General features: G+C 39.6%; 1 long non-coding RNA gene across 6 annotated transcripts in view; it reads right to left on the bottom strand.

The window, feature by feature from the left end:
* The window catches only part of LOC126419337 (uncharacterized), a 95309-nt gene extending 77702 nt beyond the window's left edge, over nt 1-17607 (bottom strand). Inside the window, exons 1-3 of one of the 6 annotated variants that reach the window (XR_007575981.1) lie at nt 17512-17607; nt 16047-16383; nt 4961-5136 (exon numbers count right to left, since the gene is read on the bottom strand). This is a non-coding gene — a long non-coding RNA (uncharacterized LOC126419337). Of the gene's footprint in view, nt 1-4960; nt 5137-15799; nt 15940-16040; nt 16384-16524; nt 16542-17504 lie in introns of those variants that run through there. The other 5 variants (XR_007575982.1, XR_007575983.1, XR_007575976.1 and 2 more) reach the window with 5 other exon arrangements.
* Nucleotides 17608-18064: the final 457 nt, after the last annotated feature.

Raw genomic sequence — 18064 nt, 5'->3', positions numbered from 1 at the left:
GGACGACGTTTAGGTCGCAGCCTAGGGGTGCCCTGTTCTCCTGGATAAAGGTGTCCGACAAGGCTGAGGCCACACATGCCTTGGAAACCCTTCCTTTTACAAATTCCTGGAGGAAACAGGGCAGGTACTGTAAGAAACACAAAATGTACACAGCATGGAGGATAACAGTCCTCCAGCAGACGTCATAGGCTTTCTCCAAACCAAAAAACATGGCCATAGTCTGGTATTTCCACAGAAAACTGTTCATGACACAAGTTGACAAAATGACGAGGTGGTCAACTGCAGCATGGTGTGTTCAAAATCCAAATTGTGCAGTGGCTAGTAGATTAGAAGATTTGAGCCACCATACCAACTAGTCATGAACCATATGTTCCATCACCCTGCTAACACAGCTGGTCGGAGAAATGGGACGGTAGCTAAGAGGAAGGTGTTTGTCCTTACTGGGATATGACAGTAGCTTCACAACAGCATCTGGGAAACTTAATATCAACCCAAACACTATTGTATGTATGAAGGAGAAAGTGCTTGTCTGTAAGATAAAGGTACTGTAACATCTGAATGTGAACATTCAAAAGTTGCTGGCTGGCCCACTCATCGAGATACAAGGGACATTCTCTGGATGAAGCTGCATGGTTGCAATTGCAATTGATACAGCAGGGAGGAGGTAGTACACAATCCCCCTTATGAGCATCCCAACTACAAGAAACACATTTGGCCACATTTTGACAGGACATGCGAGTGTGGTTGCAACGTTGGCACTGGTAGCAACGTGTCTGGTTCGGAATGTACTATCTGACTGATGACTTCACAGCCTGCTTTGATATTTGAGGAAGCACTAGTCAATCAAATGTGAGAAAAAGAGTGCATGTAGGCACTAATGTTAATAATATTTTTCTTTAGCCAATACACTGCAGTGATGCCCTGATCAGTAAGGTAAATTTGGATTGGATTTCTCCCTTAGTCACACCATCAAGCACGCAAATGTAAATAACACCAGGTGAAGAAGTCAGCATGACCAGGATAGCCATGGAGGATTGAAGCTATAAGCAGTTGTTGGGCTTGAAAATTATAACTGATCTCTGGAAGTTCCATTACGTAAATGAGAGCAGAATTTAAAAGGGCGTGCAGTTGCATCATCACCTTTCTGAATAATAAATCAATCAATTGTAGTAAAGGACTGACCTTCAGTACACAATACCATGAGGAGCAGAGGTGCAGCTGGAAGATTCTTTGAATCTTCAGCGTAATTCCACTTGTGCTTAGTAGACGTAGATTGTGATGGTGATTGGCTTAGTGTGAAAAAAAATCCCCCACAATTGCCAGCATGTGATTGCACACTCCTTAGTTTACACCACGTCAGACTTCACCAACACCTGACTGAGGGACCAATTGTAAATCTGGGAAGGTAACAGGCTCAGGCAATCGCCCTTCCCAGGCCTGGCCTGTAGCAGGGGATACGTGCAAACACTACTTGTTAACCCGGGGCTGGGAATTATGAGTTACCCACTCACCTGTTACGCATTAAATGCATGGGCCAGCCTTAATGCACAGGGAGGAAGAAGAAACAGAGGAACATAGCACGCAGAAGCCGAGGAAGGATAGGAGATGGAGAACAAAAAAACAGATGAGGAACTGTTCTGATGTTACAACACATTCCCAAAAATATCCCAGATATGTTCCCCAAGGGAGAGGAAAAAATAGGATACACATGCAGCACAGAAAGGGAAGAGGTGCTGCAAAGGTTGGGGGGACATGGTATCACCAAGGGTGGTGAGTCCCCTGGGGGAGTGCTAACAGAGTGGCCTGAGGGCAACAACAGGGACAGGTTCTAACAGCTCTGTAAAAGTGTGGCAAGCCTGAGGTGCACTAACTTGCATATGGTACATGGCGTCAGGTGTGGTCAGAATCCTGCTAGTATACTTCAACAACAGCTGTGGGGTGAGCAATGAAACATCGTGCACGTGCAGGACTGGTGTCTTGGCTTACTCACCTATGCAAGAGAAGAACATTCTCTATAATAACACTTCACCCTCTACATTGGCTGGTAGCTATGCGGCAGAAAGTTGAGTTGGGAACAGTCAAAAGTCAGCCACCTCAGTGGACGGGCTGACCATCAGGCTTACCCATGCATAGGAAGACATCACCAGGGTGGATAAACTAGATACTTACCTTCACATGTGATCAAGTATGGCTTTCCAAGATTTCAAGAGTCCACAGACTATAAACACAGGTATGTGAGATTCAGATGACGACCAAAGATATGGAGAATCACAAGGCAGAAACTGAGAGGAAAAATACGCAAAAGGTCAATCGACAGGTAAGATCAAGGCTGCTTTGCAGATTTAATGGCAGTGAGACTGAAGGCAACTCAACGTTGTCTGTAACAAAAATAGGAAACATCACACGATGCTAATAGTTGAGAAGAAATCCAGGAACATCTCTCACAAAAAGAGTTGAGACTGGTAAGAAGAGTCATGCCCATACGAGGGTGGAGCAGTCAGGAGCTAAACGTGAACACAGCACAGCTCCAAATAAAGCTGGTGAAGCTGCAGGAGAGCAGGCAGCAGTAAGCGACACTGAGGCAGAGGCTGAGCTGCATGAGACCAATGGAGCTCAAAAGAAGCTTAAGGAGTTCAAGAACAGTGAGGGAAGGGTGGTCGAAACTGTGGCTGGGCGGTGTCCTCATGCGCAAAGAAAGAAGTCGGAGGAGGGAGAGAGAGAGAGAGAGAGAGAGAGAGAGAGGACAACTTCCTGCAAGAGAGGGACAATACCATCGGTCGCAACAAAACAGTGTGACAACAGTAGCAGAGAGGAAAGATTGGACCCTCAGGCCTAACAACAGGAGTCTGGAGGAGATATGTTCTTTGTTTAAGAACACCACCCAGTGCACAACATATTACACTGCAAGGTCTTATGGACTGCAAGTAGAATTACTACTACAACTAAGTGAATGGGCAACTGCCCACGGTGTTACCAAAGGAGAAGTGAAAGCACCAGAGCACCAGCTGGCAAGGTTCCACATGGTACAAACTGTACAGAAGACATTTGCCCACACAACAGTGAAGCCCCCAATCTCCAGTGCCCAATAATAATGAGACTGACCAGGCCACAAATACCAACAGAGCAATGCTCTTTGTAATGTCCAAAGGATGAGAAACAGGAAACACCTTCACCAAGTAGTTCACCAGCCTCTTTAAACCTACAGTGATGCATGTTCGCATTGATGGTGTGTGAAATCTTGGCAACACACTGGTAGTCTAAACTGCAACTGCATAAGACAGGCATAAGCTGTTACACGATTTGTGAACTACTGTGAAAGTAGAATCCCCTACTTATAGTCTGTAACATGCCCAAAGATAAATCAGACACTGGGTTAATACACCAAGTTAGAACACAAAACAGGGTCAAAAGTGAATTCACAGGGGAGTTCAATGTTTACACTCTGAAGTCTAGAACTGGGTGAGGAGATAGACCCATGTCACATGTCCTAATAGAGGCAACCGATTGGTGTGAACTGCTCCACCAGAAGCATATCTCTATAGCCTATCAATCAGAGGTAATTAAGGATCATCTTTCACTACCAAAGTGCAATCAGTGCCAAGACTGCAGTTGCACAGCTAGAGGATGTTAGCTACCCGAGAATATTGTGGTGTGTGGACACTGGTGAAAGAGGCCATGTTAGAAACAACTGCAAAAACAGCAATGCAGCACCAATTTGTATACCCTGCAAAAACCAGGGCAAACCAGTGTGGAGCACCAGGTCAAAGTCACCTGACTTACAAACAGCTCCTAAGGTGAGAAATTTGCATCAGATGTCTTAGCACCCCTAATGAGGCATGACAACTGCAACAGACTTGAAATCAGGTAAAATCAGCAACAATAATCATAGAATGAGATGTCTAGGGACCTGGTAGGCCAAGCATGTCAGAAGTGGCAACTCTGTATGTCACCTTTTCCAAACAATATGTGTAAGAGATATTTCATACCTGTAGCAATACAGCATGCAGCACCACCCTGCACAAAAGTCATACCTTCCAGTAGGTGCTTCTCAGCCAGGCTAGAGATGATGATATTCCGTAACATTGGCGTACCTTACACCCGTCACACTGAAAGTTTGAAAAGCAGCACCCCACATTTACTTGAGGGAGAAGGGCCCAATCATGCCTGATGTGATAAATCCACACCATCACCAGCAGCATGCAATGAGGTTTGCATGACAGTTCTAGAATTTTTGGAAGTCAAATTCTGAGAGTCATGGTTGTTGACAGATCCTCCTAGTGTGAAATGGGCTTTTTAGTCCACATTATGTTAGACAACCATTCATCATCTTCCCCATTTTTTGAAATGTCCAAACCACATGCTCTCCCCATCACAAAATTGGTGGCTAACATTTCATGACGAAGCTGGATTTTGTGTGGATAGCATTGAAGTATATGCCTTAGTCCTCTCCAAACATTGTGTACAATGCCAGTGCGACTTGCAATTTCACGAGCACTGAGGTTTCCCAAGCTGCAGTAGAACTTGCATGGTCACACCACTGAGGAGCTGATTGTCTAAACAACTCGTGGCTTCAGACTTCGTGATCATATTCTTTACAGTAACTTTTCACACAACCTGTACAAAATACCCCAATAAGATCACAGAACTGCAGTAGTGGATTCTCCATTCTGACAGGAAAGAATCAGGAACAGTGGCTTTCCTGGTGAAGTCAACATGCTGTGATTACTCGAGTCCCTCTCACTGTAACTCATTTTATACATTCTTCCCACGAGATATTAATGATGTGTTGCTGTCCACCACCAACTGTCAGTCAGTTTTTGGTTACAAATAAAGGCTTATGTCATTTCAGGCAAGCGTGCCAACTATTGTCTATCTATATTATTCCACAAATTGGTGAATTTTCAAATGTTAACAGACTTTTGGGTCACCCTGCAATTTATTAAGTAACCATGTCACAAACCAGATTCTGACTTCACTGATGTCTTTCTATGTGTTATTTGAAATTTCCTTTGTGCTGTTTAGAGCCAACCAGGAGTTCATGCACCACTATACCACACATTGAGGTTTCTCTTGCACTGTGACATCTTCATTTTCCTGGACAAACCAACTGCTACACAACAGCCACATTAATGAAACCTGTAACAACAAAATGTAATACTCACAAACTGCCACCAACTTCAGATTAAATATAACATACAAACTATACTTTAAACAATCTGAAAAAGTATTCAGTATTTCAATTCTTGGTCCACAGATATTTAGGCACAGAAAGTTTTTTCTTCTGCTCCATAACACACATTTCACAGTTAAGAACTTAAGCTGGAAATTTAAAGCATTGAAAAAGCTCGGAGAGAGTACAGGTTGAAACTTCCTGGCAGATTAAAACTGTGTGCCTGACCGAGACTCGAACTCGGGACCTTTGCCTTTCACGGGCAAGTGCTCTACCATCTGAGCTACCGAAGCACGACTCACGCCCGGCCCTCACAGCTTTACTTCTGCCAGTACAGGTTCTCCACAAAGTCTACCCCTGATTACAAAAAAGGAATTATGCTGTATGAAGTTTGTTGCACATTCCAGGTTCTCTCAAAGACTTATGTATACACATGTGTTACATTTAGAACATCTCGCCAATAATTTCTGTGTCTTGCCATCATCATCTCTGTAATCACTTCTACAGCACCTCATATACATGCTGAGAGTTAGCACATCATCAGGATCTGGTGAACCAAACACTTCATCCTTAGTGTAATCATTTCAAGAAATGTCTAAGTCTGCTATGTGCAGTGAACATTATGTGCATGGTCTTCGATGCTTACCAGTGAAAAAAGAACCCTCCAATGATTGTGTTGTTCATTAAGCCACACCACAGAGTCACTTTCTGGTGGCATTGTCTGTAGCATAAGATCTATGGTTCCTCAGAGACTCTGATCTGGACATTATGTATGCTTTCCCAGAGATGTGAAAACCACAACAAAAACTTTATTAATGTGGTCATTATTAGTACATACATTCCAGGATATTCACAGCAATTTCAGCAAACATCCAGCTGCAAAGCTTTGAGTTTAAATATTAATTCACAAAAAGTCTGCTATCTGTGTAAACCTTCACCATAGGACTCTGAAGTTGTTTCTCCGGAAAGATGTAATTTTCTGCAGACTGTGTTGCAATGCTGCAAGTAGTGTCAATAGGGTCATCACATTAGGTCTATTGTTTTTGCCTTGTCAACAGCCTCAACTTTTTCCATCAGCCATTTATGGGCTTCACATCTGGCACATCTCTACCCCAGGCACTTCAGAGCTATTGCTGAACTGTAATAGGCAACAGCATTTCGTGAAACCACAAAACAAATTGCACCTTCTCCTGCAGAGTCTACTGTGAGAGCAGAACTACTAATTTACATTTTATTGAGAAACTACCTTGTGCTGTTACAGCAGTACATGCAGAAATGTATCCACAAAAACTTCACAAGTTAAGATACCATTTCCAATGATCTGCATAGCTGTATCTAGCATAGGTCCTTAGAAATAAATTTTTGCAATCGGAGAAAGACTTTACACTCACCCTATTTGGCTTATATTCTTCATGAACAGTAGTCTACTGGAAGATTTAGTGTGTGTGTGTGTGTGTGTGTGTGTGTGTGTGTGTGTGTGTGTGTGTGTGTGTTTTTTCCAATGTGGGGGAGGTGGTGTGGTGGGAGTGGCGTGCACACACACTCCACTATATTTTATCCACTGCTCCAGGATCTTCTGTCAAAGGATGTCTTCAGATTTCGGGCTACCAGTTTCTGTTTCCATTTGGACTGTGTGTCCTGACATGCATTGTCTGTCGCAGATGGTGCTTACAACTCCTCAGGAGAGACTGCTGGCAAAGGATGGTAGGAAAATTCTAGACAGCCTAAATATCTTTTAACTTCCAAGCATGAGGATCACAGAGCTCCTACACCAAGTTTCACTGCATAGTAGTCTGTAGTATAATACAAAAACTTGTTCCTCCACTCCTGAACCAAGTACACATAAAGGAAATGGAAAAATAATTTTAAAATACACTACTTCCTCTTTACAACTAAACCTTGCAGCCAGCTATAAAGAAGTAAAAGACCCACAGTTTGCCATGAATTTCAAACAATGGTACAACAATATACACCACTTTTTCCAACATCACTACTAGTTTCCCTATCAAAACATTCACTGCTGGTAGTGACAATTTTACTTATTTAAATTCACTTTACAATGACATGTATTGGGAAAGAAAACAATTTTAAACTGTTTCATAGTAATATATAATGACAAACACGATACTTGTTTCGCACAAGCTGCTGCAGTGTCCTGGAACCATAATACAAATACGAAGACAAATTTTTACTGTCATTATTCCTTACACAGAAAATACTACTTATATCAAAATCCAATGGCACATTAATATGTACATAATTCAGTTGCACACATAAATAACAAACCAGGCAAATAATGTTACAGGCCATCCTGAGAGAAGAAGGTCCACTCAATACACACAAATCACCATGACTATGTGTATTAAGTGGACCACCTTCACTCTCGACACTTAATATACGTAACAAAACAGTGTTCCAAAATGATCTTTACTGCCTTATGTAGCATATTCCATATCAATTCAGGCAGGCTAGGACAAAATCTTACCTTCATACTCTCTGAAGTTACTGAATTTAACATATGTTAGAATGAAGGACTAAGTAAGGAACATGTCTTGCTTTCTAAAAAAAATCTATTCTGAGATGTAGTCCTCCAAAGATGATACTGTGCATCCAATTTTTAAGATGGGAATTTTGGAAAACTTAAATGCTGTATCTCTGAAAAGTTCTAGATATTTTGTTGGGGTTTTTTATTTGCAAGATAATTGCTTTATGATTACACAGAAATCCTTCATTTGGACTTATCTGTCAAAGTTCTTTTACTAGAGTGTTCTGAACTTTTCACAATTTATGGAATTTTTCAAAAAAGGGCAATAAATAAAACTGATTTTTTCTGTTGATTATAGTACTATATAGTTCTAAATTTCCTGAAAAGGGAAGCTTCCAATTTTAGGCTGAACAGGTTTCATAAACAATTTAACTTTTGCCTGACAAACCTGTTTTATTACCACGTTATCACATAACAGGTACATAAAAACCAAAATCTAGCCTTATTTAACTTAATTTTAGTTTTGAAAGATGAGTAAGGGACTCATTTTTGAAGAATTTTATTAAATGGTTCCAAAATGTATGTGAAAGGTCTAAAGACTTAAAGGATTCAATTTACACAACTTCTGTGGACATTGTTTTGTACTGAAATTAGCCAGTCAATGAACTAAAAATTTGTTACACTGCCTCAGTGTCTTCCTTTGATATAGAGTGATGTCTTCCTGTTGCACCAATAGGAACTGGAACACTTACAATCTTCGCGCGCGCGCCCACACACACACACACACACACACACACACACACACACACACACACACACACACACACACACACACACACACAACCTTCTCAGGTTCACTGAGTCCAAAAATGTGTCTTCTGAATTTCTTTCACAGTAGTAGTTTGTTTGGACCATCCTTTTTCTGCTCATGGAATTCTTCAATTTCCTCTTTTGACAAAAGAAAGAGGGCTGTGGACTCATAAAATCTTCAGCATTTTGAATTGTAGCTGTATTTGGTCTGGAAAGACTAAGTTTTGTAACATGGTGCTTCAGCAGCCCTCTTACACCATCACAAGGCCCCTTCCCATGACCAGCAGCACTGTATACCAAGTCGGTTGGCACAAGCGACTTATTCAAACAGGTGATGACGATTTTTAAAATGACTAGGAACACCATCAGAAACAATAATAATCTCTGCCCGTTTGCACGTTGCTAGCAAAGCATGTGCTGAGTTGTCCTATCACTGCAACACTTGTGGTCTTGTTTTGAAAAGATGTCATGCCTGTAAAAACAAACCTGGTCATTACTCCAAAGGTACCCTTGTACTTCATGTGAGAGAATTATAGACCAGTTTTCAGCAAAATCACAGTGAAGCACTAAGCATAGTTTTTCAGCCTGCACACACCCTTTCACTCCTACAATGTGTTGCAGTTTCTTCAGATGCTGGTGTGTTACTGCTTTCACTAACCATTTACTAAGTTCATCAATGAAATTGTCAAAGGCAACGGTTTTCCTAATTAGTTTATTTTCCTCCTATGTCACATATGCAATTACTGCTACGTCTTCCAGGCCAAGTGTCTAAAGAGTCACTTTAGATCACAGACTAATAATGACTTTACACACACAACCAAGATGTCATATGTCACATGCTCTAGCAAGTTCTTCAAAGTTACCACAGAAACTTTAAAATTCACACAGTACACACAGACACCTATAGGTGGGTGTGAACTACCCACTTAGGTTGTAGAGCATAACATTTTGACCTTCCAATATGTGAAGTAGTTTAGTTGCTCTTATAAACTGCAAAAGTTTCTTTAATACTGCAAGTCATGTACTTCTTCACTTTCACAACTTTTTGCCCTACAACTGTTACAGTTATTGTGTCTTGTTGGCACTCTGGTGAGAACAGCCCCATTTATCTTCCAGATAAAATGACTGCACTATCTGAACTTGGGCTGCTTCTGAAGGATGACCATAATAGGTACCTGGTCTTCCAAAGACTCCTTTTGCAGACATCACATTTCTTGATTTGTCTATCACGTACTTTGATACTGATGGAACATGGTTCAAAATTGATTTTATTGAAAATGTCTCTGGAATAACAGTTAAAACTTACTTCTTTTCACTGTATGACACACAGTATTCAACAGCTGAATTGATATTTGGGGTCATTTCATGTGAAGTTTCCTGGTGCTCCCAGCTCAACAATCTTCAATTTTGATGAAATTTGAACAGGATGTACCTGAAGGCCCTACATGAACTTATGCAAAGTTTCAGGCTCATCTGTAACTTGCTTGAGGTGCTAGAGCCATTTTTGTTCACACCACTTTTACAGAGACCGAAAAGTCTTGAAGAAATTGTCAAGTTTGGCATTCCACTGTTTCTAATGTAAAATAGCTAGACTCTTGCTTCTGGGTATAGTGGTACAACTTTGTGCGACCTACACACAAATGTTGCAAGTAGAGTGCATAAAGCAATGCATTTGGCAAAATCTCAGTTCAAAGTGGGCAACAAATCATGTTGCAAGAAATTTGCCCCATAGTTTAACGAGAAAATGTGAAACTACTGTCTGGGTGTTTAGTATATCACGAAGTTTGGACTGGCTTATGTGTTTAATTACTGTGCTATCATCCTGTAAATTTGCTAAAAAACAAATGTATCAAAATATACCCATGTTCAAAGTCATGTATCTCAAAATGGGCACCTATCACACTACATTCAACAACACCATTCAACAGAGCACATTTCATTCTATTAGAAAAACTTTGTTTTCATTTTGGTGTCTCTCTGGGTATGGCACAAAAATGTTGCCTAATATTTGGAATTTTGTTGATTATGTCTTCATTGTTTAAATAATCATTTTGCTGTTTATTCGGTGATTTTAAACCTGTTTGTGACAGGTTCATTGCTAAGTTTAACCATTTAACTGTACTAGAGAGTGCTACATAATTTTTGGAAAGCTGACTGCTTATTAATTTTATTTTTCTTTATTTAGGACTCAACAATTTGATTTTAGTGTCTGAAGTATATCAAGTTGTTGCTAAAATGGAAGAACAAAATCAAGTTAATGTATGCAGTTTTGAAAATACTGATTCCCCATGCCATTTTATGACATACAGTGCCTTAAAAGGACTGAAAGCTGTAAATCAACATTCCTTAGAAGAACAAAAATTACTTACTAGATGGAGTAGTTTACACTCCATTGAAAATACTCAACTATGCTTCCATCATGAAAGCTTTACTCCAAAAATGATTTGAATTTTTGCAAAGACTATGCTGCAACCCATTTGGCAAGAAAAACCATATTGCACAAAAAAGCTTGCACTCAATCAACATAGAAACAGCTGACCTACTAAAAAGGATAACCATGTCTGATGTTAAACCAGGCCAAAAAATGTGCCCTTCCTGTAGAAAAGAATTTGATACACTGAAATATTCACAAATGGATGTTACGTATCAGTCAGATGAAGTTGATGAGACTAACGTTTGTCACAATTTGACTACAAGCTTAACATCTGTTGAATGTCACCATAAAAATTTCAATGAATTGGTGAAAGGGTTACAATAGGATATGCAAAGTGCAAAATACGTCAAGTTGAAGGTGCAATTATTAAGAAAGTTGCAGAAGTGGGAGGACTCGATCCCAGTGAATTGGAGCAACCATCCACAAGCAAGCAATGCTTCACTTGTCCATATTAAATTGAGCTAATACAAGAATTTAAAGAAAAATTACATAAATCAAATAACGAGAAAATTCAAATTTTGACCTTAGTTCCCCAAAGGTGGTCTATCAAAAAGACCATGGAAGAATTGCATGTTTCAGAAAGAATGGTAAGGAAGGCTACAAAGTTAAAGGCCGAACAGGGAATATTGGCACAGCCCAAAGGTATGTATGGGGAAAAAGCTTTCTGAGGATGTGAAGGCAAGAGTCATCGAACATTTTTATTGTTAAGAGTTTAGTTGGATTTGTCGAGGAAAGAAACAACTATTACTGTTCAGATGGTTAAAAAGGTTAAAAAACAGAAATAATTATTCCTCAGCAACTTAAAAGAAATGTGATGCATACCACAATAAAAATGGACTGGAAATGCAGCTTGTGTCTGCACAATATATCAAAACGCGAAACTAATGTTGGCACATAGCCCAATGAAAGAAGATTACAAAATTTTACTGAGCAAAATTGTAATTTGTAAACAAAGGGTTGCATGCCTCATCACTGTTTAGTATGTCCAGGAACAGAAGCTCTAAAATAATATTTGGAAAGCACTTTTGCAGATATTGATCCTGAGGATACAATTCAGTCAGTTCAAACAATGGACTCACACTGATAGAGATACACTTGAAACCAGAGAAATGACAGTTGAAGAATTCATTGAACTATTAGTTACTAAAGTGTTGGCCCTTTCTACTCACTACTACATTGCAAAGCATCAGAGCAAGCATTTGCAGTTCACTAAAAGTCTCAAACCAGGAGAATTGATTATATTAATGGATTTCGCAGAAAAATACTCTTTTATTGTCGAAGAAGCAGAGCAGGGATGGCACTGGGAAAATAGTCAAGCTTCAATACATTCATTTGTCATTTACTACAAAGGTAATTAAGACCAAAAGAGTGTCAGCTACAGCATAATCAGCAACTCCCTCCGATATAACAGTTCCAGTTCATGTGTTTTTAACTTACTTTATCAAATCCCTTAAGTGCATTTTTAAAGAAATTAAGCATATTCATTATTTTAGCGATGGTTCTGCAGTACAGTACAAAAATTTTAAGAGCATACTAAATCTTTGCCATCACCAAAAAGATTTTATCATTACAGCAGAATGTATTTTTTTCAGAACAAGCCATGGGAAATCGCCATGCGACGGAACTGGGGGCACAGTTAAGCATTTAGCAGCAAGAGCTAGCCTTCAACGCTCAACTGACAACCAAATCTTAACACCAACTTATCTGTTTCGATATTGCAAAAAAAGTTCATGGCATTTAATTTATTTATATTAAAAAAGAAATTACTGAAGATGGAAAAACTGATCAAGATAAATTTTTTGAGGATGGATGTACAGCGTCTGGTACAAGAGACCATTTTGTGCCAATTGATGAAAAGCGGCTAAGATTCACAGAGTATCAAATGATACACTGTCCTTTATAGAAAATGTTAACCGACATGCTAAAGTTGCTACTAAACACGTTGCCATTACTGAACTACAGCCTGGCCAGTATGTTGCTTGAGTTTATGATGGAAAATGGTGAATAAATATCTGAAGTTTCACGTGAAGAAAAAGATGCCTTTATTACTTTCATGCATCATGGAGCTGCTCATTTCATTGGCCTACTAAAACAGATATGCTGGATCCCAGAACAACAGGTAATGGCAGTCATACCAGTCCTAGCTGTTTCAATTATGGGGCAGCAACACAGTTTGCTGGAAGCAATAGTTTTGGACATAAAAAATTTAAAACATTTAATAATGGAAGAATTCTGTGTTACAGCTTGAGAAACACAGAGACCCAAAAAAAGTTTGGGAATCTACTAGATAGCCACATTCAGACTTGGGAACCTGCTAGATGTTTGCATTCTGACTTGAGAACCTGGTAGACACCCACTTTCAGGCTTGGGAACCTGCAGTAAAGAAACCCACCTGTGGCTGACCTTGCATGGCTATTGGGCATGGCCCCTTGCCGATGGGGTTACCAGTCTTGAGATTGGTAGTGGCATAGCCACCATGGACCAACAAGGATTTTCCAAATTACCAAAAAAGTCAATAGTTTAAGTGAATTTTTTGCACCTTACCCAAAGAGACACCAAAATGTAAATAAGTTTTTCTAGCAGAATGAAATGTGCTCTGTTGAATGGTGTTAATCAATGTAATGTGGTAGATGTCCATTTTGAGATACGTGACTTTGAACCTGGGTATATTTTGATACATTCACGTTTTCTAGCATATTTACAGGATGGTAGCTCAGTAAACATACAAGCCAGGCCAAAATTTGTTATAGTAAACACCCAGATAGACAGTTTGGCACACAAGACCATGTGAATAGTGCACTTTCTCCACTACTTATGCCTCATTAAACTACACATGGGGCATATTTCTCGCGACGATTTGTTGCGCATTTCGAACTGAGATTATGCCAAATGCATTGCTTTCTGAACTCTACTTGCAACATTTGTGTGTAGAGCACACAAAGTTGTACCACTATACCCAGAAGCACGAGTCTAGCTCTTTCACATTAGAAACAGTGGAATGCCAAACTTTACTATTTCTTCATGACAAGTGGTCTTCACAAAAATGGCTCTAGCACCTCAACCAAGTTAGAAGTGAGCCTGAAACTTTGCACAAGTTCATATATGGCACTCAGGTACATCCTGCACAAGTTCATATATGGCACTCAGGTACATCCTGCACAAACTTCATCAAAATTGAAGACGGTTGACCTGGGATCATCTAAACTGGAACACTTGACATGGAATAACCCTTTGTGAAAAATTCCTGGCAATGATGTGCAAGAATGCCATGGTTCATTTTCTTAAGACGGAATTTCTACTTTGAAGAATATGGTCAGCATTGTTGTAGTGTATTCATCCATAGCTTTAATAATTTCTCAGCACTTTGACACATAAAGCTTATGACTATTTCACTGACCATGGTTTCTTAACAGGACTAACACCTAACTATGTAATTGACTGATTCAGAGTAATTCTTCATCTACTGATGCAAAATCTGCATCATAGGAGGCTTTACCTTGGTCTGATACTCTCACTGTTAGTCCGTCAAAATATTTAGAATACAAAAACTTGCCACTGAAAACATGTTCACTTTGACACAGTATTAAAATGAGAACACTTATTCCCAAACTGTACAAAGTCTGTTTTTGTTTGTCTTATATATCACTTATGGATACACAAATAGGCAGCACACTTCACTCTCCTGTGGCCCCAGTCAGAAGACATTTCAAACAGTCCTTTCCACAAAAATCACTGCAACTGTGTCAACTGGTAAATTCCTCATGTAAACAGACCTCACTGGATGGTCTCAGATTTCTTACAAGCCTTTTCAGTAAACAAATTAGCACTGAACAACTACAATGCAGAAAACTGCAATGAATAACCACAACAAAGAAACTGCAGCAAAGTTTAAGAAATAACTGCAACAAAGGCAATACAAATAAACATTATAACAAAGAAATTAGTAAGAAACAACTGCAGTGGAGACATACATTACACTCAAAAGTTAAAAGATTTTTAAAAATAAAACCTGTTCTACTTAAAAGGGGGAGCTTTCCTACACAGAGAATATAGTACTGGATGGTACTAATCAACAGAAAAACCTAACTTTGCTGGATTGGCATTTTTTGAAAAAAAAATTTGTGAACTATGTTGTTGTGGTCTTCAGTCCAGAGACTGGTTTGATGCAGCTCTACATGCTACCCTATCCTGTACAAGTTATAAATTAAAAAGGCGACAGTAAAAGAACTTTGACAGATATATCAAAATGGAGGATACAATTGTAATGATATAGCAATTGTCTTTAAAAAACTCTTACAAAATGTCTAGAACTGTTACAGAGATACAGCATTTTAAAAATTTTTCCAAAATTCACATCTTCAAAATGGTGTTTACAGTGTCATCTTTGGAGGCCTCTATGTCGGGGCACGAATTTCTTTGGGGGGGGGGGGGGGGCGGGGGGGGGGGGGAGGTTGTTTCTTACGGACTCCTGAATTTTAACATATGCTAAATTCAATAACACCCAACACTATGAAGGTAACCTCCCTGCCTGGAGTTATACGGATTACGCCATTATGCCATGTGGGGACATCTGTTATGCTTTGACCATATACATAAGTAATCCACAGACGGCACATGACAAACCTGTAAATCACATATCTTTGCCACACCCACCGCAACATACAAATTCACAAATTAACCCAGATATTTATAGAAAAATTAAGTTTAGATAACATCTCTGCACCCACAATGTAAGTCAGGTCATACTTATTGACACAGACGTCTCAAAATTGTCTAGAATGAGATACCCAAATACCTGAAACTTGCTCAGAATGAAATTTAAATTTGATAAAGGATTACCTTGTATACTACACACACTATCATATCAAATAACGAACAAATAAAACATGTACACAAATACCTCAAAACAATGACCAGCAACAAAATGGGTACACAATTCTTCTTTTAATGCTACATTCAATTATTTAAATTTACGATTTGAAGCTGTTTCCCAAGGCAACCGAATTATGATCTATGGCTTAGAAATTATCTTTGACAACGCCATTAGTCAAAGTCTGTGACATATCCTTTTTTTCAGTTGACTGTATGTATTTCAGAAATGGGGGTTGGTAGAAAATTGTATCTTACGGTATAATACTTACACCCACCTGCAGTCGTAGCCGTTTAACAACTCAATGTGTGCACTATCTGTAGCATGCATGATATCTAAGAAATACTTCAGTTTCTCGCACATCGCACCTAGCATGTAATTAACGTGTGCATTTGCTGCTCCGATGCGAAAGCCCGCAGGCCCCGCGCCGTGGTCTTTTAGACAGCATCCTTCACGAAACGGCTAAGAAAAATTAATGGTCATCTCTGGCGACCTTCTGAGCCAGGAAATGGGCCCTCTGTCAATCTAGCGACCTGGAATTGCGTCGCCCATGGCCTTCCTGTCGATCGAGGTCCAGTGAGCAGCACATGCCACGTCGCACGCAGTTCTTCGCCCTGTGGAAATGCAAACGGTTTCAAAATTTCCAGATAAACAATCGAGGTTACTGACACATCCGCAAAGAAACAGCTAAGCATGAAAATCTTAACATCGGTAGTTAACGTATACCTACCACTTTCACTGCTTGATTAACTTACCGCAGCCTACACAATATTTACTTCCATTACATCAAAACCCGAAACTTCTGAAATAATTCGCCGAGTCAATTGGTTTGGTTTGAGTATGTGTTCGAAGAGACTAATACAATTTATTCAGTATGTAACGCAGCCCTACAGCACCGCTAAACGACAAAAAGGCAAGCGGCCCTTATAAGGTCAATATCATTGCCCGATATTTGCCGCGATGCAATACTACTGCTAGTGTGTGTGTGTGTGTGTGTGTGTGTGTGTGTGTGAGAGAGAGAGAATCTAATGGAATACACTGAAATACTTAAACAAGAATCTGAGTTGCTGCTCCGTAAATTCAGGTAAAAGTGCCCCAATGCTACGACAGCTGAACATCATTAGTTCTAATATAAAACAAAAACTATGGAATCTACCGGCTTGCAAAAAAATTAATTACCACAGCATCACCGTCTGTCGTAAAATGTTTCGAAGCAGACTGAATACTACAAAATATGTACATTTTTACTGAGGAGTCTGATATTCTATTAGGATTGAGGTTTGAACAAGGGGTTTTTTTTAGTGCGAAAGTCACGCAATATCCTGTCTTTACTATCAGTCGCTCGACAAGACTGATGATTCATTAAAAAACGCTTAAGATTAAAATAGTTGGGAGAGAGGAGAAGACGTTGCAGTCTCTTACCATGACAGCTACCACAGAAAAATTGCTTCAACGAAAGAACCAGCTTTCTAATCCATTCACTGTAATGCCAGTATTCAAATTACAAGGCAATGCAACGTAACGTTTCATCAACGTGACGCCACACTTAAATTTATCGTCCACGACCTCAAAACTAGGAGCGCCCAGCCCGATTCGCAATGAATTTTTCCGCTTTACTCTCTCTAAACACTAGAAACGGAGGTGGTGACGCATCGTGAAGAAAAAATTGCCTTCTGTATAAAAATAATAACGCTAAAGATTAAAACAGACTGGACTAACAAATTTAAATACTCACTACATACCGCTACTACAAACATCCATAAGCGCAACATCCTTGCGTCGACAGCTCCTCGTCACTACTGCAGAGTGCAGACTGCATTGCAGAGCTCTACGTCTACGGTGTGCGGAGAGTTACATGTGGTCGCAAACCAGAAGTACTTCCGCGGACTGCATGCAGCAAAATAGCTCGGGGAAAGTAACGGGAAAAACTTAGAGATGTGCGCAAGTAATGGAAATACCATATGCATTTTTTGCATAAGGCGATCGAGCAGTGCAGAATAGTGCACAGAAAATGTAAAATGAAGTTAATCAAAACAACATTGTATTTCTGTTCTACAATTCGCCGATTGTATTAATCCGCTGCTGTCGTAACGGAAAGTAGTCCCACACAAGTAAAATCAGTACAAGTTATTAGCAGTTCTAATTTAATATTACCAAAATCATTATGTAAAAAAGCAAAGACTCCTTCCTCATTCTATTTTAGCTCTCATCTTTGTTTACACATAGTTACTAAGTATTATTATTTCGACGTAAAGGAAAAATTGTAACTGTAGATTTCCGCACTACGAGTTTAAT

This window comes from Schistocerca serialis, chromosome 9 (genome assembly GCF_023864345.2).
Source record: "Schistocerca serialis cubense isolate TAMUIC-IGC-003099 chromosome 9, iqSchSeri2.2, whole genome shotgun sequence".
In the NCBI taxonomy this organism is placed as follows: Eukaryota; Metazoa; Arthropoda; class Insecta; order Orthoptera; family Acrididae; genus Schistocerca; species Schistocerca serialis.
This window is presented reverse-complemented; position numbering and strand designations above follow the sequence as displayed.